Source organism: Excalfactoria chinensis, chromosome 2 (genome assembly GCF_039878825.1).
Source record: "Excalfactoria chinensis isolate bCotChi1 chromosome 2, bCotChi1.hap2, whole genome shotgun sequence".
NCBI classification, from domain to species: Eukaryota; Metazoa; Chordata; class Aves; order Galliformes; family Phasianidae; genus Excalfactoria; species Excalfactoria chinensis.
In genome coordinates, this window is record NC_092826.1 from 71,523,699 (window position 1) to 71,542,808 (window position 19,110).

The 19,110-nt window shown below is 34.8% G+C and overlaps 1 protein-coding gene across 2 annotated transcripts in view; it reads right to left on the reverse strand.

Annotated features, from left to right (window-relative positions):
• CDH18 (cadherin 18) overlaps positions 1-19,110 on the reverse strand; it is a 458,142-nt gene that overhangs the window by 314,785 nt on the left and 124,247 nt on the right. The window contains exon 1 of one of the 2 annotated variants that reach the window (XM_072327841.1): positions 9,220-9,249. The exons of the other annotated variant lie outside the window; for it this stretch is intronic. The gene's annotated coding sequence lies outside the window, so the exon portion shown is untranslated. Of the gene's footprint in view, positions 1-9,219; positions 9,250-19,110 lie in introns of those variants that run through there. 2 annotated transcript variants of the gene reach the window in all.

The following is a 19,110-nucleotide window of genomic DNA, read 5'->3' on the forward strand; positions in this document are numbered from 1 at the left end:
GTTAATATCATCAAAGATATTTTAGATCTGGGACTGTGAGGAGTATATAGGATCTCACTGGGGAAACTCAGCCAGTGGAGTGGGATTAAGATTTTAAATAAGTGACTGGATTTGGGAGGGGAGGAAAACAGTACTAAATATTAACCAACCAAAAACCACTTCATTTGCTCTTTCCAGTATTTTACTTCTTCAAAGAGGAAGAAGTGTAAAACCGAACAGAAAATTCTCTCAAAAGTATGGATTCTCCAGTGCCACTGTCTCAGCAGTTCCTGAAGAGTTTAAATACTTTTCAAAACGCACACAGAAAGAAATATTAATATTGAAAATGTTCTCCTCCTCCCTGCCACTGAATTTGTCTGCTGCTTTAGACAGCTAAGAAAATAGTCAATTCCAATATACAAATACCATTCTTGACTAGAAGCTATGAATACTCTACTGGTTTATCCGTACATATTTATCAACAACTGTCTGAGAATATGTAACTTTTAAATCCAAGTAAAATGTGCTATGAATAGAAAGAGTATCCTCAATCTCAAGGTCACAGATTTTTCAGATATTCAAACATTTGTGTTGCTTTGGAAGCATACGTATGTATGCTTGAGAGTCTGAATAGGTACTGATCCGTGTCAACAATGACCCAAGAGAATATAAACATTTTAAGAATAGGATATTAATAATTTCACAAAGCCTTAATTTCTGCAATACCTCAATTCTTTGGCATATTTAACTTTTGTTCAGTGTACTACTATAGCATACTATTGATCTGCACTGTCATTTTAGATGGCTTTCATTGCCCTCAATTTCATTTACTATATATTTCTATTTCTATACCAGCATCTAACTTCTTACAGTTACACATATTTGAGTGATGCTTTCCCCTCAGCCACCCTGTCCCTGGTGCCTCTCACAGAAACTGATCACTCAGACTCCAGCATCATAAATGATTTGCCGTCTTCCTGTAGCAGGAGTCCATACTATGCTGGCAGCTCCAATTCACATATGAATCTCAATTCTCTTGTGATAGCCATTTGTTATTACAGCCCTCCATTCTGCTAACCTGTACAATTCAGTGCAGTGCAGAGATTCATTCTTTGTGCCCAGCTAGTTTAACTTACTGGTGATGATGAGCTTAACTGGCCAAGGATCCCACTTGAGGCAGTTGTCTAATGATGGATTTCACTTGGAGGTGAAATATTGATGGTCTGAACAGGTAAGAAAATATTACATTAAAATTACTTTCTACTAATGAATTTAAAAAGCAAGGAACAGCTTAGGTGAAGCAGGATAATAAACCATGATGGTATGTGGTGGTTGACAAGTTAGTTGCCCTAGTCTGACTAAACGTTTGAGAAATAAAATATTTAAATAAAAAATATGTATTTTTAAACTTCGGTAGCTTACAATCAGCAACCAAAATATTTGTGATTTCCACAAAGACTGGGATTTTGCAACAACTGTAAGATTAAATACCCTATAGGAATTGGAGAGTCAAAACACTAAATTGGTTTTCTTGAGTGTCGTCAGAAGCTGATTTTCATCTCTTCATTTTGGTGATAAAGAAAGGTCAGAAATGTCTATTGTTTTCTAGCCATAGCCTAAGAAACAAAGCAATTTGAGGCTCTGAACTCAGTGATTTTTCTTTCTATCACAAATGATCTATAAGTTTCATTACTCTATGGTCTTTTATTCCTCAGGCAGAAGTTGTATTATATAAAATAAGCCTCCCAGAATCTGAAACAAAACAAAATGTGCAGAATTCCAAGCAAACAACAAGCAAATAAACAAACCTCAACACAAAGCCTTATTTCAGTTTATCTACTTAGTTCTGCTCTGCCTTTAGAGCCACTATCCATTTTCAACTTGACAGTAGGTACTATATTCAGTTGGTTCATACTGAGCAGGGATTTCTAATTATATGATTGAAAATTTTAGACATATTCCTATTACAAAACAGAATAGAGTCTATGTGGAATCATCAGTTTTGCTAGTACAGGAAGACAATTTTAAGTAGGCACACTGCCCTTACTTTATTTTGCTTTATTTGTTAAAATACAATATGTTATGATAAGAAACAGCTCATGTCACAACAGGAATGATTACATCTCCAGACTAAGAATTCCACTGTGTGGTTACTGAAGTAACCCGAGAAATCAACAATTTTTTTTCATCAGTGAATTGGAAATGCAAAACAAACAAACAAAAACAAACAAAAACAAACAAAGCTATCTGAGATTTTGATAGAAACTGGCAATAGATGTTGAAGTAGTCATTTTTTTCCTGTAAGACACTGATTACACTGATTACAAACAGCTTTCTCCCTGTTTTGGTATGAAGGCTGGAACTGGCTTTTCCCGACTACCTGAATTACCTGAATCAGTGGAATATTTTGCTACATCTTTTTCCCCAGTCTTTTGTATAGGATTATTAGAAATGCTAGAAAAATATGTAAAAAAACAAAAACAAAAACAAAAACAAAAACAACCAGACAATTTGATGGAAAAAGTGCACAATATGAAAATAATCACATGAATGTTGAAATTGATAACATTTTGAAAAGAACAGGTTTGAATTCCACTTTTTCTCAACTCAGAAAAGAAATCTTTAAACTGCCTTCCAGATTCCTGTCTTGATTACAGACTGTTTCCCTGGGGATGAGAAAGAGAGTGTACTTTGCAAAAAAGAAAGGAAGGAAAGAAGGAAGAAAGGGAAGGAAGAAAGGGAAGAAAGGGAAGGAAGGAAGGAAGGAAGGAAGGAAGGAAGGAAGGAAGGAAGGAAGGAAGGAAGGAAGGAAGGAAGGAAGGAAGGAAGGAAGGAAGGAAGGAAGGAAGGAAGGAAGGAAGGAAGGAAGGAAGGAAGGAAGGAAGGAAGGAAGGAAGGAAGGAAGGAAGGAAGGAAGGAAGGAAGGAAGGAAGGAAGGAAGGAAGGAAGGAAGGAAGGAAGGAAGGAAGGAAGGAAGGAAGGAAGGAAGGAAGGAAGGAAGGAAGGAAGGAAGGAAGGAAGGAAGGAAGGAAGGAAGGAAGGAAGGAAGAGTTTTCTAAGACACAATTTAGACAAGACTTTAAAAGAAAGTACAAGTATTGATTCCATATACTCACACTTCCATTTAAAAATAACCCAAATCAATCAGAGTTCCAACTATTGACTTTAATATTGCACTAGACTGAGAGAGCAGTATCTGTATTGCAAAAATTAATTAGGCTGTTCTGTTTCTTTAATACTGTGTCATGTAAGTAGTTCAGTGCACCTATGTTAACAATTTCCAATACTTTCTCAGGGAAGAACAGTACTTAATGCCAGTCCTGGACACCTGGGGCCCTGCCACTCTGCTGGTTCCTGTTCAGGTTCTAACCCCTGTGCAAGACCCAGGGCCACCAGCCTCTGCCCTTGTCCTGTCTCCCACTGTCCTGGATTCCTTTACAACTTGGATTTCTTCATTTTACATCCAGCTTTTCCCAAACCTCCACACAGATCCTGATCATGGTTTGGCACCTTATCTGTCTGGTACTCACAACATTTCCTGTTATGATGCCTAGCCCTCAGCACCCAGTTTTTTCTCCTCTGTAAAGCAGCCCAGCTCTTGGTGTTCACTAGCATTAAGTTTTCCTTAAGAATAAATTATATTTCTTTAAACATGACACTAAAATATAAGACTTATAGTCATCAAAAATTGTTGATGAGCTTATTACTGTTTTCTACTAGCTCTCTCAAAGAGATAAGTGTCTAGGGTCAGTAAGATAAAGATTAAGACATATTACATTTATTTCAGTTGGCATATAGGAAAGGAAAGGGAACATAGAAATGGATTAAATAAATTAGAATTTCTTTCTTGAATTCAGTTTGACCATGAATTCTTTAAAGGATTGCATTATCAATCCTGGTCTTAAGTCCCTTACTGAAATAAACTGAATTTAGGCTTCAGTAATTCTTATTTCAAGGTGGTATAGAATCATAAAATCATAGAGTTACCCAGGTTGGAAAAGACCCTGAAGATCATCAAGTCCAACCACAGCCTAGCCAGTACCCTAACTCTAGAAACCCTCCGCTAAATCATATCCCTGAGCACCACATCCAAACGGCTCTTAAACACATCCAGGGTTGGCGATTCAACCACCTCCCTGGGGAGCCTATTCCAGTAACTAACTACCCTTTCTGTAAAGAAGTTCTTCCTAACATCCAACCTAAACATGCCCTGGCACAACTTGAGGCCATTTCCCCTCGTCCTGTCACTTGTCACTAGTGAGAAGAGACTTGCCCCACTCTCACTGTAAGAACCTTTCAGGTACTGGAAGAGCACGATAAGGTCTCCCCTCAGCCTCCTTTTCCCCAGACTAAACAGCCCCAGCTTCCTTAGCCTCTCCTCGTGGGGCTGATTCTCCAAGCCCTTCACGAGCCTCGTTGCCCTTCTCTGGACCTGCTCCAGTACCTCCATGTCTTTCTTGTGCTGAGGTGCCCAAAACTGGACACAGTACTCGAGGTGAGGCCTCACCAATGCTGAGTACAGGGGCAGGATGATTTCCCTAGTCCTGCTCACCACACCATTCTTGATACAAGCCAGGATGCCATTGGCCCTCTTGGCCACCTGGGCACACTGCTGGCTCATATTCAGCCAAATGTCCATCAGCACACCAAGGTCCCTTTCCGTCTGGGAGGAATGGAAATGGTCTTCTTATGGTCTTCTTCTCAATCACTTCAAAAATTGTATTTTTAAATGTATTATTATTAAATTTCCAGAAGGCAGTAAAAATGCTAATAATCCATCAGAACAATAAATGGTTATGATCTAAATTCCAACCCTTTAATTAGAAAAAAGAAATTGTTCTTACTGTCTATCAGAAGCTTCACATTCACTTTACCCAGATTTGGTACCTTCACTTTAAATATACTGTATTCCTTTTTTATACAACAAGAATGACCAACAATATCCTTTATTATTTGTAATTTAAATGATAATATCAAAAGATGCTTTTAAAGACTTTCTTCCATCTTTCATGTTTTAATTATTTGAGGTCCTGAATAAAATCCTGAGGAAGGATAAAGTAAATTCACCTGGTGCTAGTTTTGTTGAACAACAGCAAAGAATAATAGATATTTTAGTCTTTTTTTTTTTTTTTTTTCTATATATATTTAAAAAGGAGACAAAAGAAAATTACTGCATTGCATGTGAAGTGCATGCATTATTCAATATTTGGAAAAATTAACTGAAAAGATATGACAATCTCTGAGTTACACAATGTAATAGTAAATACAGCATTTTCAAACAACAACCTCTCATATTACATGGCCATTTTTCTTATGGAACCCAATTAGATTCTCACTCAATTTATGCTTACATGAACTCAATTGTTCTTGTAGATAATTTACAAAATATGTCTGCTTAAAAATTGTAACACAGGAAATGCAAAAATACTCCACCTTTTCTCTCAGACTACAAAGGAGAAGCTCAATGGACTTCCTTAAAGCAAACCAGACAAGACACGTAAGCATCGAATCATCCCCTTACATGAAAGAAATGCAGGTGAAGCTGGAAGCAGGGTTCCTCCCTGTCTATTTAACCACTAATCATTGATACAAGCACCTTCCCCTGAAAAAATTTTATGCATGCATGATGGGCAAGTAGTTCGTGATTCACAAGGTGATTATAAAGTAAGTGCAGGTAAATACAAAATGAAATGGTCACGCAAACGTAGCGTATGAATGTGCAATGACTAATAGCTCTTGCTACTCCATTTCTCAGATGTTCATTGGTAATGCAGCCATTAGGGCTGAAGAAAGTATATGGTCTGCATTTACCATATATTTTTTTTATGTTTTGCTTTGTTTTCCAGAGCAGAAAGAACTTAAAGCTCACACTAAATTCTGGGTACCAAGACTGAAAAGAGTGAGAGATGCTTCACCAGCTGAACAATACCAAATACATACATTACGCTACTCATGTGCTTTTCAGTGCAACTTAGGCACAACCAGATTTTTAGACACTATAAACCTAATGGTATAGCCAACACTCACCTGAACAGTATCCAGTAAATGCATATGTCTATAAATAAGCAGACACATTTTAGAAATGGTGGAAAATATATGCAAAGCTTAATACAGGCAGTATCTAGAGTTTGGATTTGTTGCCTAAGGGTAGCTGTCTAAGGATAGTGCATGTCAACAACTGTTGCTGAAGCCCTCTATTCCACATTTCATAATCTTACGAAGTCTTATTTGTCTATTAGGGAAAGACACTACTCTAGCAAAATACAGTGGTTAATGGTTTTCTTTTTTATAGCCAATACACAATATTGAACTTCTTATAAATGAAATGTATGAATGTTAGTGTATTTGTGTTCGGTAATGTTAATTTACCCCTAAAAATTCAGTAAATTCTAGCTATAACTGTTTTAATTTCAGAAATATAATACTGTCCATGGCTCTCATAATCACATTCCTTTTCATCTGTATCCATAGAACTTCATTGAATCCCAACTTTTTTCTAATTTCAAGGCATAAAAATGTCTTGGAAATATCAAATATCCATATCTGAAAGGAGATTAAAATATTCTTGGCCTAGCTACTAGTAACTTTTCACCATTCTTCATGACCTGAAGAACTTTATTCCACAGAAAGTGTAGTAAGCTGTCCTTTACATTTTCTAAATATTTGACTGATGAGAAGAAACTCCTGAAGGAGTGAAGTCCAACTCTGTTTCTCTGAAAGGAATGGAGATCCTACCTACAGAAGTTTCTGTATTTGAAAAATTGTTATGTGAAGAAATTGTAGGGTAGAAACCATGAGCATATGAATGTATTAAAAGATATAAATGCACTTCTGAATAAGAGAGGTATATATATTTAACATCTTATTTACAAGCAATTTCATTCTCATGTTTCAGTGTCTTTCCAATAAGTGGAAACAATTTTCCTAGAAAAAGGGAAAGCGTGATAAGATTTCATAAGCTAAGACTGTAGCTGTCAATTTCTCACAGGTCAAATTTCATATGTAAATATTAGAAGTTGCATTCAAAAATACACAGTTTTGAAGAATGAGGTTTCGTATTTTTTTCTATGGAAAATACATATTTGTTTAAAAATGAAAATATCGCGGAACATTAAACAAATTGTTATGAAATATGATTGGATGCATGTTGTGCTACCTTTTAAAATAACCCACTTTGAGTTACTTTTATTCCTATTGGAATTTCATATAAAAGTAAACAAGATAGTGACTGATGCCATTATGGTACTCCAATAGTACTCAGGAGTCCTGTGATGAACTTTCAGTTCTTACATGACTACACTGTCTGGCAATCAGCAAGGCCTTCATGCTCCTAGTTATTATGTTTGATCTTTCTGAAATACAGAAATTTTTACTTCCTTTCCATAACACTTGTTTTTGTTTTGGAGGGTGTTTTTTCCCTATAAAGTCTTCAGGAAATTACTGTCTCGTACCAGTTACAACAGGATGGCCTCTCCCATTAAACAAAACTAAGTGATCAAATGTCCTTTGTAGCTAAATTAGATAAATGAATGATGGTCAGGGGTCAAAACTTTCAGAAACTTATCACAGAGACATATTTGATAGATTTATCTGTTTGGCTTTTAATCAGTTGTAAATCTCAGATTCATTAAACTGCAATTTAGCACTCACAAGATCATCCATTTTAGTAATTTACAACCATGTCACAAAACAAGAATCAGTAATCTTTTTATCTCTAAATGAATAACACAGGATAGTCCCAGAAGGTAATGGCAATGAGGAGCCTTTAAAACATCCAGCAACCCCATGCTGTTCTGCAGTTGAAATCTGCAAATCGATGCATTAATTTACTACACTCTACACAAAGACTGGCAGAGACATTTTTGTTTAAAACCATGTAAATATTATCTTGTAAACAAAAAAGCTTTGAAAAGTCTTACGAGGCAAAGATTAAAACATGAAGCCACTGCCACAGTTTTATTTCAGACACCCAAACTGTGTTGTGGCTTTTTGTTTTTATTTAATGCAAAATTAGATTATTTTTTTTCCCTTTGCAATTCCTGAATTGCATGTTTTATTAAAAAAAAATGTTACCTTAGTAAAAAAGCTTGGCTCTGTCAACAATTAAACTGATCAGTTACTTGATTAATCAATACAGCTTACCCTTATTTGTGTAATTAACAACTTAAATAAGAATTTTCTTCAAACTTAAAGCGCATCCAGTAAAATTGAGGGTTTCTTGACCATTTCAGTAGTTTCTCAGCAGATTTTAGGACTGGGATGAAAGGGAAAGATCAGAATGCACAACTTATTCAATAGAAGAAAACAAGAAATCACCCTGCATTTAAATCTTTGTTCTCTGATACATAAAATCTTACCTTTAAAAACATTAAAATATATATAAATTAGATCCTGGTTTTCTTTCTTTCCAAATTCTCCTACTCTATTGACTGCATTTAAAAAGTTTCATATTATTTCCCAGTTATGTCTGGTATTCACAGATTATTTTTTTTCTGCTGCCAGTCCAGGCCAATACATATGATTTTTTTCCTTTACAAAAACCAAAGATCAGGTATCCTCATCTTAACCTTGTCTTATTTATGCCCAGGATTTTTTAATATCAATACTGTGGGGTGTTTTTTTGTTTGTTTGTTTGTTTTTTGTTTGTTTTGTTTTGGTTTGGTTTGGTTTTTTTGGGTTTTTTTGCTAGTCTGCACTGTAACAACTTATTGCAGAATCTTCTCCTCACAAGAGCTGACTGCTAAAAGAGATGTAACACCTGTAGAGCTGAAATTATGATCAGAAATTATTTAGTACTAGAAGAAACCCAAGTTCAAAAGAAAAAGCTGCTTCTTTTGAAAAGTGTTTGCATTCACTATCATAGGAAAGATGTCTCAAATAGTGTTATTTCATTATGTTGGTATTGAGACAAGCACAGTTATATATGATATTAGTACAAAATGAGTATGGTGTTAGTCTTTTACAGTACTCTCTTTGTATGTAAATTGTCTATGTTCAGTACAGTAGTGTAGCATTTGTTATATTAAGAAAATTAACAGTCTACAACAGCTGATTAAGTAATGAAAACAGTATACTAGGTAAGTATTCATATATTATACACAATAAAGCAATTAAATATTTTAAACTATATAAATTTAAAAAAATGAATTTTTGTGTTAAAATATTCATTAAACAATGAATATTCATTTATAGTAATGGTAGGTTATGATGCATCTCAGACAATTGGGGTATTTTACTTACATAATTCTTCATACAGCCATTGACAAACATCTGTCAACAAACATAAATAAAAAGTCATCGTATCATTATTGTTACTTTATTATTTATGATTAAAGTAGTACCAAAATGCACCAGCAGTGTGTGGTTGTGGCTCAGATATTCTGAGGTAAATCAAAAGAGTAGTGGCCAGCGGGGTAAGGCAAGCCCCCTTCTGCTCTGCCCTTGTGAAGTCCCATCTGGTGTACTGCATCCAGGCCTGCGGTCCCCAGTACAGGAATGATGCAGAGCTGCTGGAATGTGTTCAGAGGAGGACCACAAAGATGATCAGAGGGCTAAAACTCTTGTCCCATGAAATATATAACAAATGCTGAATATAAGAATAAAATAGAATAAAGCCAAAACTACAAAGTCTCTTTAAAACAGAGGAAATGAAAAGCAAGAGTTCTTTAGTGAAATGAAAATGAACCTATCTAATTACAAACACTTGCCTCCATTGATTACAAACCTACATTCTCAAGACAATTGAGTTATTTTTCTGTATTTCTCTTATTTAAAGCCGCTTTATAAACTCATTCTTAATTTTAAAATTTAGTTTATTCTTGTTTAATTCAGGCTTTTTGCTAAGTTGCATTTCTTATCTTGCCCTCATGACATGAAAAAAGAGCAATTAGTTTTCCCCTCAGCCATCATTTTTATAGGTTGAGTAATTGAAGTCTCAAAAGAAAAGAAAATTTATCTGACTCTCACATTTAGAACTTCAGCTCTCCTAAATATAGGCATATAGGCTCAGTATTACCTTATTTATACAGATAGGTTACTGCTGTTTTTCTCCACCTATATCTATCAATAAAACTCTCTCTCTCTCTCTCTTTTTTTTTTTTTTTTAATAGAAGATTTTATGAGACATCGTTTCACATCTCAAGATCCCGTTTCACATGATATCTCAAATCACATTTTGTAGTCCAAATGCCTCAAAATTTAGTGTCAGCATTTCCACGCACCTTATTTTGGAGACAAGGTCATTAAATAAATATTAATGAATTCCTAAATAAGAAAGAGCACTATCAACTTTCCTTGAACAAAGTATTTTGTCTTTAAGCTTAACATATTGCCTGTCCTTCAGACATTTCTGTCCATTTTAGAACATTATGACTGTACCTATTTTTTACTAATTGTTTCCTATGGTGCACTGTATCAAGAGTTCTGTTGAAGTACACAGGTCTCTGGCATTTCCTTTCACTATATAATTAGTTACCAGAGAGGAAGTCAACCTTCTGTACATTTGCTGTACTTAATCTGAAATAGAAATTTTGTCAAGCTGCCCAGCAAGATTTCATTTTATTACCCCAAGTATATTTAAAATTCTTGTTTATAATCACATTTAGGGATGTTTTTAAAATCTTAAACATACAAAATAGAATACAATAATACAATAGATTTAAAACTATTCAGTTTGTTTCCCATCTTGATAACACAGTTATATAGAAGTACTACATATTAATAATGATAATAATAGTAAAAAAAAAAGTTTCAGTATTGAATATATGCTACTTCCAGGAAGAAATTTCAAGAAAAGAACTAAAGTTACTTTGTGATTTATTTTTTTTTTTTTTGAGAGAAATAATCTCATAAAACCATAAAAAAACCCATTCCTCCTTGTCATTGTTACTGTTATTTAAATGACAATCAAATTCAAGTCCAGTCTAGAAGTGGAATGCTCACTGATGTATATTTATTTCATTCTACAAGTTAACTTTGTAAGTGTCAGATGAAAGTATATTTGGACTTGATTAGAGATTGTCCAATAAAGATTATTAGGCAGGAATTCAATATTTCATTAAAGCCTGGCACATACACAAGAGACACAGAAAGAGTAAAAATTCTGCAGAGATAATAGACAATTTGTCAGAATATGTATCCATTTGGATTCCCTTAGAAGTTTCCCAGTTGATGGTCAAACTGCTGAGTTCAAAAACAATACAACTTAAATTGAAAGATGAAAGCAAACAAATAGAAACTGATAGATCAAAGTAAACTGTTCAGTCAATTTTGCTTTTCATCCCTGTTTTACTTACAGATCTTGCTGAATTTAGTAAAAAGCATACTTTTTAATACAAAAGATGGCATTAAAATACCTTCTACTACAATTAGATGTAAAGTTTTTCAAACAAAACAAGATTAACTAACCTTTATTTACATTTATACTATAAAATATGCATGATTTTTGCTGATTTCTCCCAACTCTGGTGAAGGCTTGAATAAGCTTTTGCGAAATACTGAGTCAAGAGAAATTAATTTATTGGTCTAAGAAAAAAAGTAATGAAGAGACATTAAGAAGGAAAGTATATTTTAAAAATACTGTCCTTATATTAATCACACCATTACTGGAGAAGCCCACAAAACTATATCAGTTCTTAAAATAAGAAATTTAAAAAAAAACAAAACAAAAAAAACAAACAAAAAAACAAAAAAACAAAGAGAGAAGAGAGAGAGAAAGAGAGAAAGAGAGAGAGAGAAAAGAAAGACAGAAAGAAAGAGACAGAAAGAAAGAAAGAAAGAAAGAAAGAAAGAAAGAAAGAAAGAAAGAAAGAAAGAAAGAAAGAAAGAAAGAAAGAAAGAAAGAAAGAAAGAAAGAAAGAAAGAAAGAAAGAAAGAAAGAAAGAAAGAAAGAAAGAAAGAAAGAAAGAAAGAAAGAAAGAAAGAAAGAAAGAAAGAAAGGAAGAAAGAAAGAAAGGAAGGAAGGAAGAAAGGAAGGAAGGAAGAAAGAAAGAAAGAAAAAGGAACCCAACATTAAAACAATTTAAGAAAGACAGTCAGGAAAGCACTTAAAACAGCATTTTAAGTTTGAATACTGGTATCCTTAAATAATGCATACAGTAGTTTTATGTCAAGAGAAATGTTTGTCAGTTTACATTTCATAGTCTCAAAATTATTAGGAAATTAAAAAGTTAAGAAGTTGCCTAAGACTGTGTGAGTCAGCAGGCACACTGTAGTGCCACTCAGAAAAAGTAAAATTAACAGGACAGATTTCAGTATGACATTACACTTGAACTTTTAAATAACAACAACAACAATAATAATAAACTCAGCCATTTATCTTTTCCCTCCTCCCCTCCAAAAGAAAATTACAATCTATGTAATTCTGGGATACACAGCCATTCAAAATTCATCTAAATTTGACATCTTTTCACTCCATCCACCTGTTTTTCATCTGCCATTTTTCCAAACACAACTGGTATTTTTGGTTAATAATATGCAACAAAAAAACTGTGAAATACAACAAATTTAATAAAGAAAAAAATAAGGACTACAGCCATTTACTTCAGATTCACAAAAATTAAAATACTCAAGCAAAATAATGTTGTACAGATACACTGAACTACTTTGAATTTTACACAGTACTGAATATTCAGCACCTCACAGGACTGAGCCATCTGAAATGATGGAATTGCCTGACATTTTATTGGTGCCTCTCTCTCAAGGATCAAGAGAAAGAAAAATGAGCCCATTCTAAAAAATGGCAGGTTAAGACTTCCAGATTTTTGTCATGGAAAAACAATGATGTTATTCAAAACCAGCGAAGACAAATATTAATTCTATACCACATTCTAAGAATCTTCATGATGTCCCTCATTCAGTTTCTTTTCCTTAAGATGAAACAAACAGTTTCTCCATTTTCTTCTTAGCACTTGACAGTTTGTAAGCATAATTCTCCCTGTGTACAACTAAATGCTCCCCAGTTTTACCAATTTGAGGTATAATGCTGTTTCTTATTAACTTTATCAGCCTATGTTACCTGCATTCCAATTTCGCATTCAAAGTGGGACAAAGAAATCACTACCTGCAAAAAGTGCATATGCTTGTAACATCCATTTCCTCCTAATATTAAAATACAGAACAGATCTGAAAGTAGAATAGAAATTCTCTTTCATGTGTGACTGGTGGATAGTTTTTAACTTCTCTTGTGTTTCCAAATTTTCCTGCAGTGCACAGTTTTAGAGCATTGGGTACATTCATGATGCCTGCAGCCCTTGTTACTTCACCTCTATAGCATATAATACTCACTACTTTTTTTCGTATTAGTCCTAAGTTTATTTAAAAAGGCGTAGCATCATTTGAGAGTCATTTATGTTCTCTAATAAAGTATGTGTGACTTAGCAACTTTGTTAAGTTAAACTTTTAATACACTTTTTGCTGACAATTGCAGAAGTCCAATCAGTTATTAACTTATTATTTACAGCTACATGCTTGATTTTTATTTACTTCAGATCATTGTTTTCACAATACTGGTGAGAACTGTCAAGATGATTTGAATGTTACTTAATGCCCATGTGCACTGCCATATTAGTACAAGTGGGAATACTTTCTTTCAAAAGAATCTAAATAAATGATAAATAAAGTTGATAAAGCCAGCTAAACTTTCAAAACCAAAAGTAATTCTTTTATTTTCTGTGAAAGAATTAATACAAATCATTTCAGAAAAATTAATAGGGGAGTATCTATGTACTTATTAATATTTATAGCTGTTTATGCTACTAACTTTCATCTTGCTTTAGAGAAAGTATCAACACTGTCAAAGTAAAGACTCAAAAGAGCATCACTAAGCATCACAGAAAAACAAGAACATAAAAAAAGTCACAATTTTCATTACTAAAAATTGTTTGATACACTCTAAATATAGGAAAGAAAGTAAAAGAAAAAAGTTTCCCCCTTAACATGCTATGCTTTTCTTGTATCACCATAGGTTTTACCTGAAATTACAATAGAACAGTATCCAATTGCTATAACCTTCATCCCCAGACACAGACTAACTTCTATCCTACTCATACTCAGCGAATTTTTTTTCCTTTGATAACTTCCAGGACATAATATTCCTTCCCTGTTTTAAAAGGTGTTCAATGTGGCTTTGTATGTTTTAAATCCTAATGCTTTTCACTGAGTTTACTTTAAATTTCAATTATTGTAAATTTGATATTTTGCTTTTTTAACAGTGGGATATTTAGTGTCATATCTGATTCATAGACTGTGAAAATAAAATGATCTTTACCACTGTAAAATGAGAGGTGTGGTTATGTGACTATAATAAGCTGATATGCAAGTGTATGTTCAACAAACTAGCACTGTTTTGGCACTTCTCTTTGGGAGTCCTTATAATTGGTCTAGCAAGGCTACTGTCTATAGAAACAGTCTGAACTCAAGCATATTTCTTCTTCACATAATAATGGAAAAAAGATCCACTGAAACATAAACTGTAATGGTTAAGGTGCTATTTTTACCCAAATCAAAATAAAAACAGTGTGAAGAAAAGTGTACAATCAGAGACTACTTCTCAAGGGCAGGGAAGAAAGAAAGTCTGTTGACTACCAGCCAAAAGAGTCAGCCGTCCTCTCCCAAGCAAAATGATTTTTTTGTGGAACCACCATGAATAGCCCAGTACATAATGCCAGTGTCAACAATAATATATCCTTGGGATTTAGCAAATGATGTTATTAGATGAGTCAAATAGGTCCAGAAACAGTGGGAGGAAGTATTTTTTGGAAAGATGTGGCTGTTAAGCACAGGTTACCAGTAAACTAATTCTTTCTCTCAATTCCTTGTTTAAAAAAAAAATGGAATTTCATAAAACATGCATCACACAAGAAAATCAAAGTAGAGAAAAACTTGACAATGAAAAATTAATCCATAAAAAAATTGCAAAGTAAAATAAGCTAAGGAATGAAAGGTAGTTTAGTTGTTGTATTTTGTAATAAGATACTTAGATTACAGAAAAAGAGATGTGATTTACCACTCACCTTACAGAGTTTTTTTACCATCAACAATCTAATTGCAAGAAAATTATGGGAGAGCACACAACTAATTCTTGATGAAAGGTAAACATCCACAGCTCTTCCCTCTTCCAAATAGACAAACAGCTCACTGGAGAAGGAAGCTGGATGGATCAGGGGGGATTTATGCTTCTTGGTAAATCCATGCTAGCTGTTTTCATTCACCAGCTTTTCCTTCAAAAGCATGGTAAGTGTTCCTGAGATGTTTTCTTTTGTAGCTTTTCCTTGATACAGGGAAGGCTGACTATTCGGAATAACTTCTTGGCCTTTTTAAAGTGAAGTGTAATCCTTGCATTTCTCCAGTGATCAGAAACCTCTGTTGATCGCCATGACCTTTAAAAGACCATGACCTTTAAAAGACCATGACTCTTTCACAGAAAGAAGCCATGCAAGGAAGTAAGCCAGCTTTTTTTACAGCTTTCATTGCTTCTTGTATAGTTCCATAGACTTACATAGACACAAATTCTTTAAACTATTTCTAAATTGAGCTTTCTTTACTATGGATAATGCTACACTTCTCTAGGCTAAGCTGACACCACAACTGTGTTACTCAGAAGAATCAAAAGAAGACTATATCAGTAAAAACTGAAATAAAGGCAGCACTGACTATCTCCAAATTTTCCCTGTCCTACTGAGAAACTTATCACAGAAATTGTTTTAATCTTCTACTGATAGAAAAAGAAATATCCAAGAAGATAATATGACTAACATGGTTCACCACTGCCAGTTACATAAAAATAAATTTGGCCCTATTAACCACATTTTGCTGTCTGCTTGGAATTTTTTGAAGGTACATAAAAATCCAAACGCAATCCATAATTAGCATCTAAATGGGAAGATACAAGAAAAAAATGTAGACTAGTTCTAGAATGATCCATGCTTCTGTTTCATTTTTGTCCTCATGAATTAAAAATAATTAACTGAAAGAAAGCATATGATGCTTCCATAAGCTATCTGCGAATTGCACTTTTTGTCCTCTGTAATAATTCTGCTAATTTTAGCTGGATTACAAAGTGTAGTAATTAAAATTGCCTACCGCTACTGTGTAGAGAATGTAGCCTATTTACCTCCCTCATAGAAAATTGACTGAATTGCAGAGCATATTTCACTGAAAAAACATTGTTATTCTCAACAGGGACAAAACATGCAGAAAATACAAAATGATGAACGGAGCATATTTGTGATACAGCACTGTAACTACTTTACTTAGAAAAAACATTACAAGAAGATTTACTTTTTCCTATGGAACTGAATGTCCCAATGAGTTTGATTTTTATTTTAAGCATTACATTATTTTTGGTAATTCTTTTCTTTATTTAATTCCTTCAATATTCTTATTTGATTCCAAATGTTCAGTAGTGCTTGCTTCATAAACATTACATTAACAACATATCTTAAAGGCCAGCTATGAACTAGAAGGATCCTTGAGCACATTCTCATAGCTCTCAATATTATCTTATTTTGGTTATGCTCAGCTAAACATACCAACATTTTTATTGCATTCTTTGATAGTTCCCAACAATAATTTTAATCAAGACAATTTTGAAAAGCATCACAAAAAACAATAAGCCCTACTGTCTAGCAGAGTGTACACTTGTAGACCAAATCTGTCATATTTCTCAAATAATAATGCTAATGATGAATGAAGGGGAGAAAGTCATATAAAAACAGCTTGGAATTCTATCTTCAATAGCATTGGTGGAGAACAAAAAAAGGAACCAACTACGTCCAGCACAGGGCAGCCAAGGCCTTGCCTCACAAAGCAGCCCCTGGGATACTGCATGGGTGCCTGCAACATACAGTGCTACAGTAATATTACAAAAGTATATAAAATTATAAATAAAAAGTAGATTTTTTTGTGTGTTCAACTTCCATTTTTAACAGAATTGAATAGAGACTAAAATAAAGGTATTACCACAATTAAAAACTTATGAGAATTCATACTCTATGTTCTGCATTTCCATCCAAAGAAATATAAGAGATCAGTTGGAAAAGGAAAGCCTTGTAAATCATGAAACTGCTGAAGTTGTTTTTAGGTTGTAGATAAAAGCTGTCTTTTCTTACACTAAAGATAAATATTACTAGTTGTACTCTTTGTGTCATGGTTTTGTGCTGTTGCTGACAATATTCTACATCATGACATCACGTGCAGTATGAATCACTAACTGGGGGTACAAATAGTGGCAAACTGTTTTGATGGTATAAGAAAGTGTAGTTGTTAATGGCATACGGAAGTGTAATTGAGGGTATGTGGAAATGTAATTGAGGGTATGTGAAAGTGTAATAGAAGGTATGTGGAAGTGTGGAAGGTTCGTGCTCCAGTTCCGTGGAATGGCAGCGTCCCGAGTACTCAGCTCTTGGAGGAGAACTACATATCCCAGCGGACGCCGTGGCCAGAGACGAATCACCGGAGGAGGACATATATATAATCTCGCTCCCAGGCTGGAACGCTCTCTCTCTCGCTCTAGCTCTCTCTCGGAGCGCTCCAGCCCTGTCGCCTCTCTCTCACAACGTTCCAGCCCCATCACCTAGAGATCACAGTAGGCCTCCTGGTTCTCGGGGACTCTTTTTTCTCTCTTTCTCTCTTTCTCTCTCTCTCTCTCTCTGTCTTGTTTGATTTATTAGCCACAATTATATTGTATCATATTGTGTTATCTTGTATTCCAATATCGTATTTAGTAAAATAAGTTTTCTCCTTAGATTGCTGCCACTGTTTTTGTCCATTCTCCTCTTTCCCTTCATTTCCAGGGGCAGCAGCCTCTGCCACAGGTAAATCTAGGTAACCTGCGACACTTTGTTAAAATATGGCTTTATAATACTAGCTACCTCTGATTTTAAGCTTGTATATAAAAACAAAACAGAACTGTGGGTTGTACACTCCAGTGAGAGTAATGTAAGTTTGTTTCCCTTCTTTAACACTGAGACATTGTTGGATATTTATGCATGTTTCAGTTCTTTTCTCTTCCTTGGAGGCTTCAAAAATACAAATGAATAAAATCAGATGGCAGAACTGGATTAATCTTGCAAGATCCATAGCCTAAGTAAAAAATTTCACTTAAACTGCTTCAGATCTGAAGGATCCATTTCAGGTGATTGCCAAATATGGGAAGACAACAGAAGTCCATGAAGGCATGCTTTCCAGTCATGTTGATGATTAGTTCAGGCTTTCTGTAGTATGCTTTGAAGGAGAAGAATTCACATTGGGATGCCAGGAAAGGAAGACAAGCTACTAGCATGGCTGTACTGGGATCTGCTTATCAAACTGGAGAGTAAGAAGAAAATGCACAGACATTTGAAGCCAGGGCATTTGTAAGAGATTATTCTTCTATAGCACTGACTCAAAGCTTGCTGAAGGACACAAATGAACAAGTCCAAGCAAGTCCTGGTCAAGGGCTGAGAAATCCTTTCTATGAGCGACACAGATGGACAAAGCCAGGAACAAGGACAGAGAGATAAGCTGCAGATGAATGGACAGGAAGCAGCCTTGTGTGTGGGCTTATCTCGAGGAAGATGGCCATCTCAGGAGGTGCTGCACATGACTCTTACCCAAGCACCCAGGGATGTCACATAGGCAGGAAAAAAGGAGGATAAAAGGGATCAGCAACAATGAAGTTAGGTTTCTGACAACAGATTCCTCACAACATGATGCCTGCATACTGAAGAAGAACAAGAAGGGTTTCTGACATCAGATTCTCATGCCAGGTATACAAACACCAAAGAACCTCCTCTCCAACATGTAACCTGGAAGTAGTATGTGGTTACTGCTGGGCTGTGTAGGGATGGGATCAGGAAGGCTAAGGATAAACTGGTACTGAACTTGATAAGGAGTGCAAAAAGGATGAGGAGGTCTTCTATAAGTGTATCAATGAGAAAAGGAATGTCCATGGAGGCATATATCTTCCTAGAGAGCAATACAGGCAAGACGGTACCAACAAACAAGGAGAATGCTGAGGTACTCAACAACTTCTTTGCCTCAGTCTTCACTGGCAATTGCCCTTCAGATGCCCCATGAGTGGATGGGTCAGAAGGTGGGGACTGGATGAACTCCCACTGTATGGAAAGATCAGATTTGTGACCTCCTGAGCAA